This window comes from Mercenaria mercenaria, chromosome 2 (genome assembly GCF_021730395.1).
Source record: "Mercenaria mercenaria strain notata chromosome 2, MADL_Memer_1, whole genome shotgun sequence".
NCBI lineage: Eukaryota > Metazoa > Mollusca > Bivalvia > Venerida > Veneridae > Mercenaria > Mercenaria mercenaria.
Window position 1 is genome coordinate 9,368,960 of NC_069362.1, and position 11,992 is coordinate 9,380,951.

The 11,992-nt window shown below is 33.7% G+C and overlaps 1 long non-coding RNA gene across 1 annotated transcript; it reads right to left on the reverse strand.

Annotated features, from left to right (window-relative positions):
- Nucleotides 1–742: 742 nt before the first annotated feature.
- Nucleotides 743–2,385, reverse strand: LOC123562558 (uncharacterized). Its single transcript, XR_006688578.2, has 3 exons — nt 2,271–2,385; nt 1,432–1,548; nt 743–1,024 (listed from the first exon to the last, which is right to left on the reverse strand). It is a non-coding gene; the product is annotated as an uncharacterized LOC123562558 (long non-coding RNA).
- Between the last annotated feature and the right edge of the window lie 9,607 nt (nt 2,386–11,992).

Below are 11,992 nucleotides of genomic sequence, written 5' to 3' on the forward strand. Positions count from 1 at the left end.
TACCAGGATACATGATTTGTTCATCAAAACTGTTTTTCGTTAAATATTAGTACATGCAGTTTTAATAGAAAAAAAACACATTTATATACAACAGTGGTGTAATAACATAGTGACATAAATGCTTACGTTATATTTCATTTCTAGGTTAAATGTACAAAAATATATGCCGGTCTTAAGATATGATAATGATTCAAAATGTTTTGAACTCATTAGAAGTTATAGTAATTGTTTATACACCTGCGCAATCTTGTGTCGATATAACATGATCATAATACGATACAAGGCTATTGAGTGTTGGTGATAAGATACATGTAGAATACTCCTTTACGGACATGCGGTATAGTTCATATTTTGTTTCTGAAACATAAATCGTCGTTTTTGGTTATGTTATGTCATACTACTGTGTATCAAAACAATAAATAATTCGATACTAACACTAAAACACTTGGACGATGTACAATGAGAGTAAAACTGAGATAAAATGTTTAACTCAACTATGTTACAGTGTAACATCTGTTGAAACATGAATGTAGTTCCGATCATTTTAACACGTGCTTAATTTTGTCGTTTAAAGTTTCTGATTGGAAAATTGAAGTGTTTTAAACAAAAAGAAGAAGTACCACAAACAACTTCGGAAAAGCCCAAGTTGCACGGTATCCAAAAAGATGTAATCTTGGACACAAGCAACTTTATCAAGGCAAAATTGAAAACAGTAGAGTTTGCATTTAAATTTGTGGTGACAATCAAAAAAAACATCATAATTATGTTTGTTCATTTTCAGAGAAGACGGATTTAATCGCAGCCGAACATTTTCTTGTTATAGTTTATCAATTTCAATCCACTGTATACAGCGTAACTGTTGCGCTGTATTTTAATTTGTGAGTTCGCTCAAAATATAGTCTTAGTGGACTCGTCAACTCTGTAATGTGACTTAACTGGTCGAACACCTCTTGATATATCATTCAATTTTCTTAATGTTCCATACTTTGGTACGCTTCCTTTCCTTCGGTTAAACTCGTGGTCTCTGCAATAAAAAGTAACACTGGTAATTTGTGAAATATATTGCAATGTTATGCAAAATTAACAATATATAATATAAAGAACTGAACATTTAACATTATACACTGTTGCACTTGACGCTTTTGTTTTGTTTCTAACAATTAAAATAAATTTTGCAAGTAAACGGCATTTCAATGTTTGTTCTTGCCATTTATTTCTGTAGCAATACTTATATGTCTTCTGTATTATGGCACTGCAATTAATTTACTTTTCATTACTGGTTGGTAACCAACATTGCTTGTGTGTACTATAATATTACGCAAAAATGTATCTGACTTTAGGTTGCTAAAATTGTTGGTACAGAATAGGAATAGAAAATAAGAATAGGCTTACAAAATTTTATAAATTGTCTTTGATACCAATAACACTTACCTAACGGTTATTTCTGATATACGTGTTAGCGTAGTTTGTTTAACTAATGAAGATTCATGTTCATGCTCTCGGGTTATAATATCGTCTGATGTTCATAGCATCTAGACCTGAAAAGATCTGAAAGAAAACAACTGCATGTTAAAGTCGTTGTCTGTATAGTGTGTATAGATGGATAACATCCAAAAGACAAAATGTACCTATAGACAATGTCTCCGAAAGTTTAATTTTATTTCTGCTTGCAATCTAGACAGCTCAATCTATAAACAGGGAAGATGTTAAAATTATGTAGGAACACTAACCCTAATCCCACCAGGTTTTATGAAAACATGGTAAGGTTTTTTTTTATAAACAGTTATATTAAAATATCAAAGGGCCATTTGATGCTATAAAAATGTACGACCCTTAACAGAAAAGAAATGTACACGAGTTGCACAATAAACATTCTCTGATAGTTGGACACTATTTTTTCAGAAAAAGTTTGCAACAGAAATTGCTTGAAGTACAAGTTTGCTACAAAAAAGAGCTTGAACAAGATTTATTTGGGTATAGCACTATCCCGAAAACATGCAGAGCCGAACGTTTATAGAATTCTTCACAATTAGTTGTTTTGTCTCGTTTAAGGGCCCCAAAACAGGCTAGTTTGATCATTAAAATGTAAAAAAACGTCAAGAAACGACGCAATTCAAATATCAAAACATGGACATGACCACTTTATAACTTCAATAACTTCGAGAATTCAAAATCTACAACGCTGAAACGCAAAACCGAGTGTGACGTAGACATTGAACTGATGCATGCACATATCCATAGAGTTCAAAATACCTTAGTAACCCACTTACCTGATAAAAAAACAAGCGAACACGCGATGATTTCAGAAAATATCCGTCATTTTGTAAGTTTGCAACCATTTCGCTCGCTTGAACCAAGTGTGCAACCACTTCACGTCCTGCCCTTGGTATCGAAAGCCGCATGATTAAACAGACTAGCGATTTTTTTCTGAAATTGCGTTTACTGTAGACTTAGTCACATCGCATGCCTTAATAGAAGTCAAAGTATTATTTATTTCAGCAATGCTATTATGGTCGAGATTTTCAATAAAAGTTGGTTCGAGCGAGTTTTGCCATTTTGGTGGTTTGCAATTTTGATACTGATTATTATTAATTTGTTCCACTTCATTCTGACTAATATAACCACATCTTTTTAATATTACATTGCTATCAATAGAGAGAGAAAGTAGGGAGTGACCATCCGAAAAAATCGGGTCGACCTCCTTTATATCAAAATCAGATAGATATTCAAAAAAAAAGGAATTGTACATATAACATAGTCAATTACAGATGTATTTCTGAAGGTAATATTATATTACCTTCAGTTTTATCGCTACCTATTCTTCAGTTAACAATTAACATATTATTATTTTTGCACATGTCGAGTATAATATTGCCAACGGCATTAAACTTTTTGTCTCTAGAAACTCTGTACAATGGGATATTCAAAGTTGAAAGCAACTCAGACATATTCATTTGATCCAAAAAGGTATCATCAAAATCTCACTGTTTTGCAATAAAGTCATCTAATAAGACATAGTCAGGCTTGTCAGAGGTATGCCCGTTAAGTCTCCGATTACCAGGACATGTTTAAAGTCACAATTCGTTTTAGAAACTTCTCTTTGAAATTCAAAAAGTTCATCTTGACTAAAAAAGCGTAATTGCTCTGGTGGTATATATACGCTGCCAATAACAACATCTTCGTCAATATTTTTCAGGAGCGTTTTTTTAATCTTTATCCAATATACATATTCATTTATTGAGTCTAAAACCTCTATTTGATCAATGATGGTGCTTTTTACAAAAAAGCTATACCACCAGATTTTCTAAGGTAATTTTCCTTTCTGGGTTTTGAATAAAATGTAAACCCTGGCACATCTATAATATCAAATATGTCCAGCCTAGTTTCTTCTACACATAAAATATCATATGCATTTATAAGAGTGATAAAGTCAGGATATTTGATGCGTGTCTTAAGACCACGTACATTTAAACTGCCGATGTTTAATTTATTTGACAGCGTCGTTTTATCCGAAATATGAACGTTTTCATCATCAGTACACAAAGAATCGCCAATTAAGGAAGTTTTCTGATTAAACATAAAATCGTCAGTCACTGTGTTGGAATGTTCACGGGTAAAGCCGGTGTTATCCGTTGAGCGTTGGTCATTTTTGCAGACATATTTACAAGACAAATCCGTTGATAAATGACATAGTGTTAAGCATTTTTCACAGAGATACGTTTGCACTGTTGTGTTTTCATGATCGATTTTCAAGCGCACAGGAGTTACGTCAACGTGTTCACGTGAGACAATGAAATATCGGCGTTTTCAGCAACAAAGACACTTTTGTTAAATTTGGAATATAAATACGTTTAAAGCGAAAAAAATTGAGTCCCCAACACAGCCTAGACCTTTCCTGGCATTGTCACCAGCATGTAATGCTGTTACGCCATATCTGGCATTTTTTTCTAAATCTATCTCCGTATGTAATAAAAAGGTTTTGTCTATTATGACACGCTCACGTGCATCTCTAATAAGAGTTAGCATTTACAAGTTCTAAGTCTTATTAGCTGAATATTTTCTGCCTGAGTAGATACTGCTTAAGTTACTTCAAAAGTGAAGCTCAGCAGAAAGCACACAACAGAGTTCTCTTATAAATTTATTCTACGCCAGAAAGTCTTCGTCTATGTTTCAAAAACATTATAAAAAATGCTGTTGATGTATAGGTATTTGGATGCAAAGTTGAACAATGCTGTATATTTTTGTTAATATATTCTCATACAGCACGAATGGATATCACAGTAGCTTCTCATGCCGAAATCAAATACGAAGCTCAATTTGATGACAAATGCTTATTAATCTCTGTGAATTACTCTCTCATATCGTGCACAAACAAGTAAATCATTGCAAATATTTCCGGTATTGACTTGAGAAACCAATACAACGATGTGCGTTCATAATATTATGGACTTCCCTTTCCCTTGACACGCTTCAGATATTGAATCATTGTTATTTCCGGCTTCTATCATTGTTAAAAGAAATTGTAAACCGTCTTACTTTTTATATTTGTATCCATTTTCGTCATCATGAATATTTCAAGTGTATGCATATGAAAAAACCTGCATCTTAAACAATTACTTTACCCGTGGAAAAGCGCAAGGATATTGTGTCCGTGGACCATTCCTTATGTACAATTAGATGAAAATATAAACCTTTTATACCCCCTAGAGACAGTGTATTTTCTACCGCTTCCAATCTCAAAAGCTCACGACGTAAATTACATAATAAACATACTGTTAGGCGAATATTACGCAGACTGGTTTATTATCCGAATATTACGATTTATACGTTGCAGTGCAGTGTAAGATTTATTTCGCTATTTATACTAAAATTAACATCTGGATTACTTTATTCTTTACTATATTAGCAACGTCTTCACTAATTGGGGACATTTAAACTTATAATGGTGACAGATGATTTGCCCATGTTTTTGCCGGTGCTAGAAAAACTCGTAAGATGAGCGTAAATTCATACGCTATAGAATAAAATAGTGCTCAAAGAAAAGCATTCGTTTTACTTCATTTCTTCTATTGATTTAAGAACACAGCATGAAAGAAAAAGAAGTTATAACTAGTTTAATGTGCGGATGGAAACATTTGGCTCTCGGGAAACTGTTTTGCGGTACCGCGGTAGAGCCTTTTTACCGCCTAAACAATTACCATCGAGCCAGATATTTCCATCCACACATCGCATCATTGTTATAGGTAACCTAAGGGGCTTTTTATTACAGATGAACAGCTACCTGAGTAAAATAACTGACATTCATTCTGTATGGTCCTCTCACTGGAAATAATTTGACTCCAAGTGCCATCTGTGGGACTATTCCATTGCAAGGACGTCAAGTGATTCACTTGCAGATCAGTGCGTACATTGGAGATTTGATAAATCAGATTGGTATTAGATCAGGAGTGGGGTGGGGGATTACTTCATTTACAATGTCTCTTCCAACAATTTAAATATGATAAGTATGAAGCTGACATGCTACTGTTTTAATTTCCAGTTCCCTTACTGACTGTTTAAACATGTCGTTATTGTCAATTTGCTATTTGTTTGCACCGCATGATCTTAAATCTCTTATTTGCTATGATAGAGGTGTTATCTCAAACTGACTTTTATATTATCGTGAAAGTTCGTAGTGGTGATTGTTAACTTCATATCATGCACATTATAAATAGTTAGTTGCTTAGACATTTGACACATTAACATGCATTACAATGTGCTCAGTTTTGTCAGTTATCATGAAACAACTTACTATTGTTGCTTTGTACAAAACAAACGAAGGATGCTTTATGTTTTTCATTATGCCATAACAAAATTGTCCAGAAACACATTTGTGACGTTTTAAACAAATAAGATAAAAAGTCTCAGCATCATATGGCATGTCAATTTATTTATTTATTCGGGTTTTACGGCGCACCAACACAGTATTGGTTATATGGCGCCAAACAGGACTACAAATTTTGGTTTCACATCTCATTTACATCGAAATAAAAACATGAGGTATGGAATCAAAATTTGCATACCTGCTGGAATCACGTAGTTACTGCAGAACCAAGTGTTAAGACCCTATTAGTCGCCTCTTACGATCATGCAAGGGTAAGGCAGTGGTTCCAATTCTTTTCATACACAGATCGTCAAAGAACCACATTGGGCCATATGGCATTTCAAAGAAACTGAATTGTTCGTCCTTTTGAGTAATAACCGATGGCTTAATTTCTTGGAGTCTGAAAGCATTTCAATTTGACAGCAGCTTCCAAGGATGATGTGGTGTAGCATCAAAGTTCAATTTACAGAATTTGTTGTTTTTTGGTTTGGGTTATAAGTCACTTTCACGTAAAATCAAGACACAAATTGAGACATTTATCAGTGATTAAGGATCAAGGAAGACCTCTGATGTCCCCTTGGAGTATTGTTAAGACACGGCAGCACCTGGATGCACCACAGACTTTCCATGAGTCAACATTCTTTCATACTTTCTCATGAGAAACAGCTTTTCATTTCATACAGTATTTCAAATTAAAACGGTAATGGGAAAGTTTTCTGAAGTCAGCATCCTTCCATGAAGAACGTAACCTCCTCAAAATAAAGCAAGGAATTCAGACCTTGTAGTGAGACAATTTTGATAATGAATTATATGACAAGTAACTTTTCTTAGAAAAACACGTAAATTGTTCTCTTTTTTTTCGAAAGTTTTATCCATGAACGATTTGCATTGTTACATATCACTCCAACGAAACACAATGTGAAATAACTTTCAAAAAAGTTCAAGACCAAAATTACCTAGCAATAACTGTTTATACTATATCTACAAAAATACATTAAATGATTATTGTTCCTTTTTCAGTCTGTAAGAATTGAACATTTTTCATTCATGATTATATGAACTATATTATATCATAATATCTATAAAAGTGTTACAAAACGGTTTTTTTCCAAAGTTTATAACGTGCAATTCAAAGGAATTGATAACAAGTATATTACAAAGGAAATATGAAGCAACAACTTTTGTTTAATTATAATAATGTGCATTGTCATGGATAGCTGCCTTTAATATCTTGTCGCAATTTAGCAGCAGTACTACAAAGACTCCAGTGTGATTCTACATTTAACGAAAGTTAAATAAAGAATAACTTCGAATAATTGTGTCATTATTCATTAACGGAAGACATGTTTGCCAAACGGAGACATGATTGCTTTATTCTCTAGAACAATTTAGTAGAAACCAGCGAAGAACTATGAACAGTGCGGCTTTAGAGTTAACACTTTTATAGAGACACAATATCAAATGCGATCACTCTGATACTGTTCAAACTGCCTTTCATAAACTTTGACAAAAGACATCCACGACACTGTTTTTCCAGACGTCTCATTATTTTCTTTGTAAGATTGATAGTATTGACATAATAAGGAAATGGCGCTGTTTGCTGCGAGTCCTAATAGACAAATTATGCTTTTAGCGTCGTTTTAATATAGCAGTCTATTACAGAGCAGACGATACATTACGTTCTGGGAGGAAAGAACTTCTGTGAAGTCTGAAATATGACATTCTTGCGAGGAACAATACATTTGCCATGTAAACGGCTACAACTCAAACATAATTTAGGCATAAAACGTACGTTAATCTCATTTACTGAATAAAATTGCAATATTACTTGTTCATATTAGATTTCAGTTGCATTTCAAAAACAAATAGTCTGGCAAGCACGAAAATTGGACACGCTTTAGGCGGTTTAATATGCTTTATTGTATTCTGCTTGTGGTATTTCAATAACATTTTCCAGACTGTTTAAGTTAGATAACAATTGCGAGCAGTGCAGTCAAGATTTTTCGATGTTTGCTGTGACATTTCTGTTCCAAGATTTTCGTGCCATGCATTAAATTAAGTAAATTTGATCTTAAGTCATTCTAAAGTAAATTCGAAGCTTTTAATACTTCATAACATAATGTTTACAGCTGAATTTTAATCTTTAATATACGTATATCCTTATTTATATAAACCTTAAATCAGCGGCATAAAATGAACGCATAGAGAGCAAGGATTCATTAATCATACTGTCGGATTTGTCGTTTTGACACACGAATATCTTGTCTTAAATCAGATATCAATGATAAGTCGCGCAGCATGACTACAATATTTCATTGTCATTCTATTCTCTCATGGTGTCTTCTTTAAAGGCGTACGCTAGTAATCGGGGCGAAATTTTTCCCAGTAATAGAATTTCTTTAAACTTTGGATATTGAAGGACAATCATCTAAGAAACAAAAATATGCAATAAAAATCATAGGTCACCGGTATTGAAAAAGAGTTATCTGCCCTTGAAAACGTCATTTTCCACAATAGGATTTCATAGATCAGCTCGTTGTATGAGAAGTTCTCACACCACGGTCTATCAGCATTGTATAGTATACTTTTATTCTAAAAGGCGGCAACACAAACAGTACGTTTGACTAATATCGCCTAATTATATCGTATAATCATATTTACTGAAGACGATTGCCTTTGTCGAGCCATTTTTTCCTACATAACAATTTACTCATCTAAAGCATTTTGACGCTCTAGCATTCACAATGGTTTAGTAATTTACAAACCACCAAGGGCCTTCTTTCTTTTTTAATTGCCATCGGTCATGTTTAAGCAAGACATATATCAAACGCTGATATACAATTATAACGTAGCCATATGATGACTTTTATGTATTTCCAAAAGCTATCTCTCGAGATTTCAGTTCGGCGCTAACATTGTTTTTTGCCCATTATATGTCAGTATCACTTTACGTCACCACCGTAATATCGTTTATAGTGTTCCGCATTTAGAAATTGATGTTAATTGAATGTAGTTAGTAATTTCGTATTCTACTGTCAGTACCTGATATTCACACTTTTATTTGGTATACTGTTTTTTATGTCACAGTAGCACATGCAAAACGAAAAAAAATGCCTGAAAATTCCGATCCTGGTGAATCACAACTATATGCAGTATTTGGGAGAAGAATCTTTTTCCAAGTTTGACGACAAGAATTGCCTTACATTATCGATAATACGAGTTACTCTACATATACTTACAATACGCGTCTTTTGTGACTACTCCGTTTTGAATGTACTTCAATTTTCTGTCTACAGCACGGTAAATGATACTGCACCGATAAACTATTCATTGCACAAGTGGAACATTTTATTTCAAATAATGTAATGTATGCTGGATATAAATATAACCTAATGCTAAAATACTTAAAATGTATCATAATTATTTCAAGAAAATACTGTAAATACACAATAATATGTTTCATCAATGATATCCTCGTATTCACATTCGCAATCTTTTCATCGCATAATGTATACATAAACACGAACCATTTTAGCCTAAGCTATATATACCAGCTTTCGTTTTTGCATGATAGAATGAATAGAAGAAAATTAGAATCAACGGTCATTTTATCTGCTGAACTTTGCCTTGGGGAGTATTTTTTAGGGTAAAGAGCATATATTGACATATCCAACCATATGCTGGATAGTATATAAACGGCGAAATTTGAAATGAGTGTTAGAAAGACCAACCTTTTGCGTTGCAAATTACAAAAATAAACCGTGCAGCATTGATTTGGTTTTGACGAACAATATCATCTAAAAATAATGTACTAGGTAGCCCGTGCAATATATATGTCAACAGTTATAATGAAGATCATTGTTGCTTAAAACGAAATACAACAAGCAAGGCAAACAAGACAACATTATCAACTTAAAATTATGTCAATCACAAGAGACCTGTCCAAATCTTTATTGAATTCTAATGCCTTTCAACGTACAACACTCGCCAAAACACAAACATCTAGTTTGCATTCGATACTTTGTAAGTTAAAATCTCAAAGAACACTTAAATAGATACGCCATTTATAATGGCATATACCAGTCTGATATTTCACCAGAACTACGAAAACAACTCGGACGTTAGAACTGTTGGTTGAGACTGACAGTTGCCACACATACATGCATTGTACATTACTTGCATACGGAATCAATGTGAGTCAGTAGAATCAAAGTAAATCTAAAAAAAAAAAAAAGAAACCTTGCAATGAACCATAAATCAGCTTAAACGAGATTATTATTTGCAAAGAATAAGAGAGAAACCTGCCCGAGTACAAAACATCATAAATTGAGTTCAGGGCTTCGAATTTTGAATGAAAAGCATCAATTGTATCAAAATGGATTCAATCAATCTTTGGCGAGACTGATACGGATTTACTAACTTGTAAAAACTTTAAACTGTAATTAAAGCCACAGTAGGAATTAGGAAGCTATATAAAGGCATGGCGAAAGAAGAAATTTGCAACAAACCCATTCTGACATAAAAGATTGTATTGATTCGAACATGTGTCAGTACAGGCTTCCATCGCGAGCTCACCTTTCTCTAATGTGGCCTTAGTGTAATGATTCACCTACTTTCAAGATAAAACATCAGACTGAACCAAAGGAAAGGTTGACTCTCCATACAAGAAAGGATTTTAGAGTGATCCAACTAGCTTCCCATCACACTAACCTATACTTGACTGAATATTATTGCATCCAGCATTTCCTTCCTCTTCAAAAGTACTACACGGATTCAGAGAGCACCACTCCTGTTAAAGCAAACTCCTCTATGCACTCTTTTGACTGAACTTGCTTCTCCTAAATAGGCAAAACTCAAGTTTACGTTCTTGAAGGCAAGAAACCTGACGAAGTTCCTGTGACATCTGGTAAGCTTAAATGATCTGTTCTTGGTTCTCCCCATTTCATCTCAGTATCAGCGATCTTTCCGATCATGCAACAACACAACTAATTGCAATTAATTCCATGATTTTCACTTATCATAACAATGTAAGAGTAAGTGGGAAATGCACTTTAAGCCTAGTAAAGACCAAGTTCGTATCATATCACGTAACAAACAAATAAAAATTAAAAGGTAAAGGTAAATTTCCAAGAAGCACAGAGCACAACAAATACGGCCAAGGTCATGCATCCCAAAGTAGGTCCGCAACAAATAGAAAATGTAGCTGAAAGATATAGCAGACGGGTTGCTTCAAACATGATTATATATTACACGGCCAGATCCTCGACAAAATTTTCAAAATAGTACCATCTTGTTTTGAAAGACCAAGTAGATTGATTTGTCATACCCGCCCTTTATTTGATAGTAAATTTCATACAGTTGCATTTCATTCTTTCCAAGTATCTATCCTGTGGCACAACCTTCAGTTCTAGCTAGTTTCTCTGGCTACACCTGAATCAAGCAGACAGCACACATTCAGTTACAGCAAGGTATTTTTTAATCTAAAATTTATATTCTTGTCTGTATATCTTATTCATTTGTCTGATTTTAGTCTCACTTCCTCACTTTGACGTCTTAGTTAACTTTGACGTCTTTGTCAATACTTTTATAATTTTTATGCGCTGAATGCGTCTCTAAATAATTTCCGAAAGGCTGCTTTAAACGTTAAAGTTTCATCAAGCGCTTTGCTTCCCGGAATAACTTGTTCTTGAAAACTCATTTGTGGTTATTAACACACTGTTTAAAAAACTAATCGACGTGTTTTGCGATTAAGTGTAATGTAGCAACAAAGACACTTTCAGCAATGTGCATGCACAAATATGACAAACGGGTGTGCATTCGGTTTAAATAAATTAAATTTAAGTTCAATTTTAGCAACAACAACATTATTTTTTGTTTTATATTGGAGTCCCACAGCAATATCAATTCTTTACCAGTATTTGTATCAGCATGGATACAATGTATCAAAATTTCTACTATATTTCTGTAATATATCTCCTTACTAAATGCGGCATAAAATCTTTTCAAGTTTTATGTTCTGAAAAGCTGAATAATTTATGGAGTAAATATAGCTTTAGTTACTTCGAATCACTTGCCAGGGTGAGCATAAATAACATGGCCATCATCTGTAATCTGCATCGCGAGAAAGTC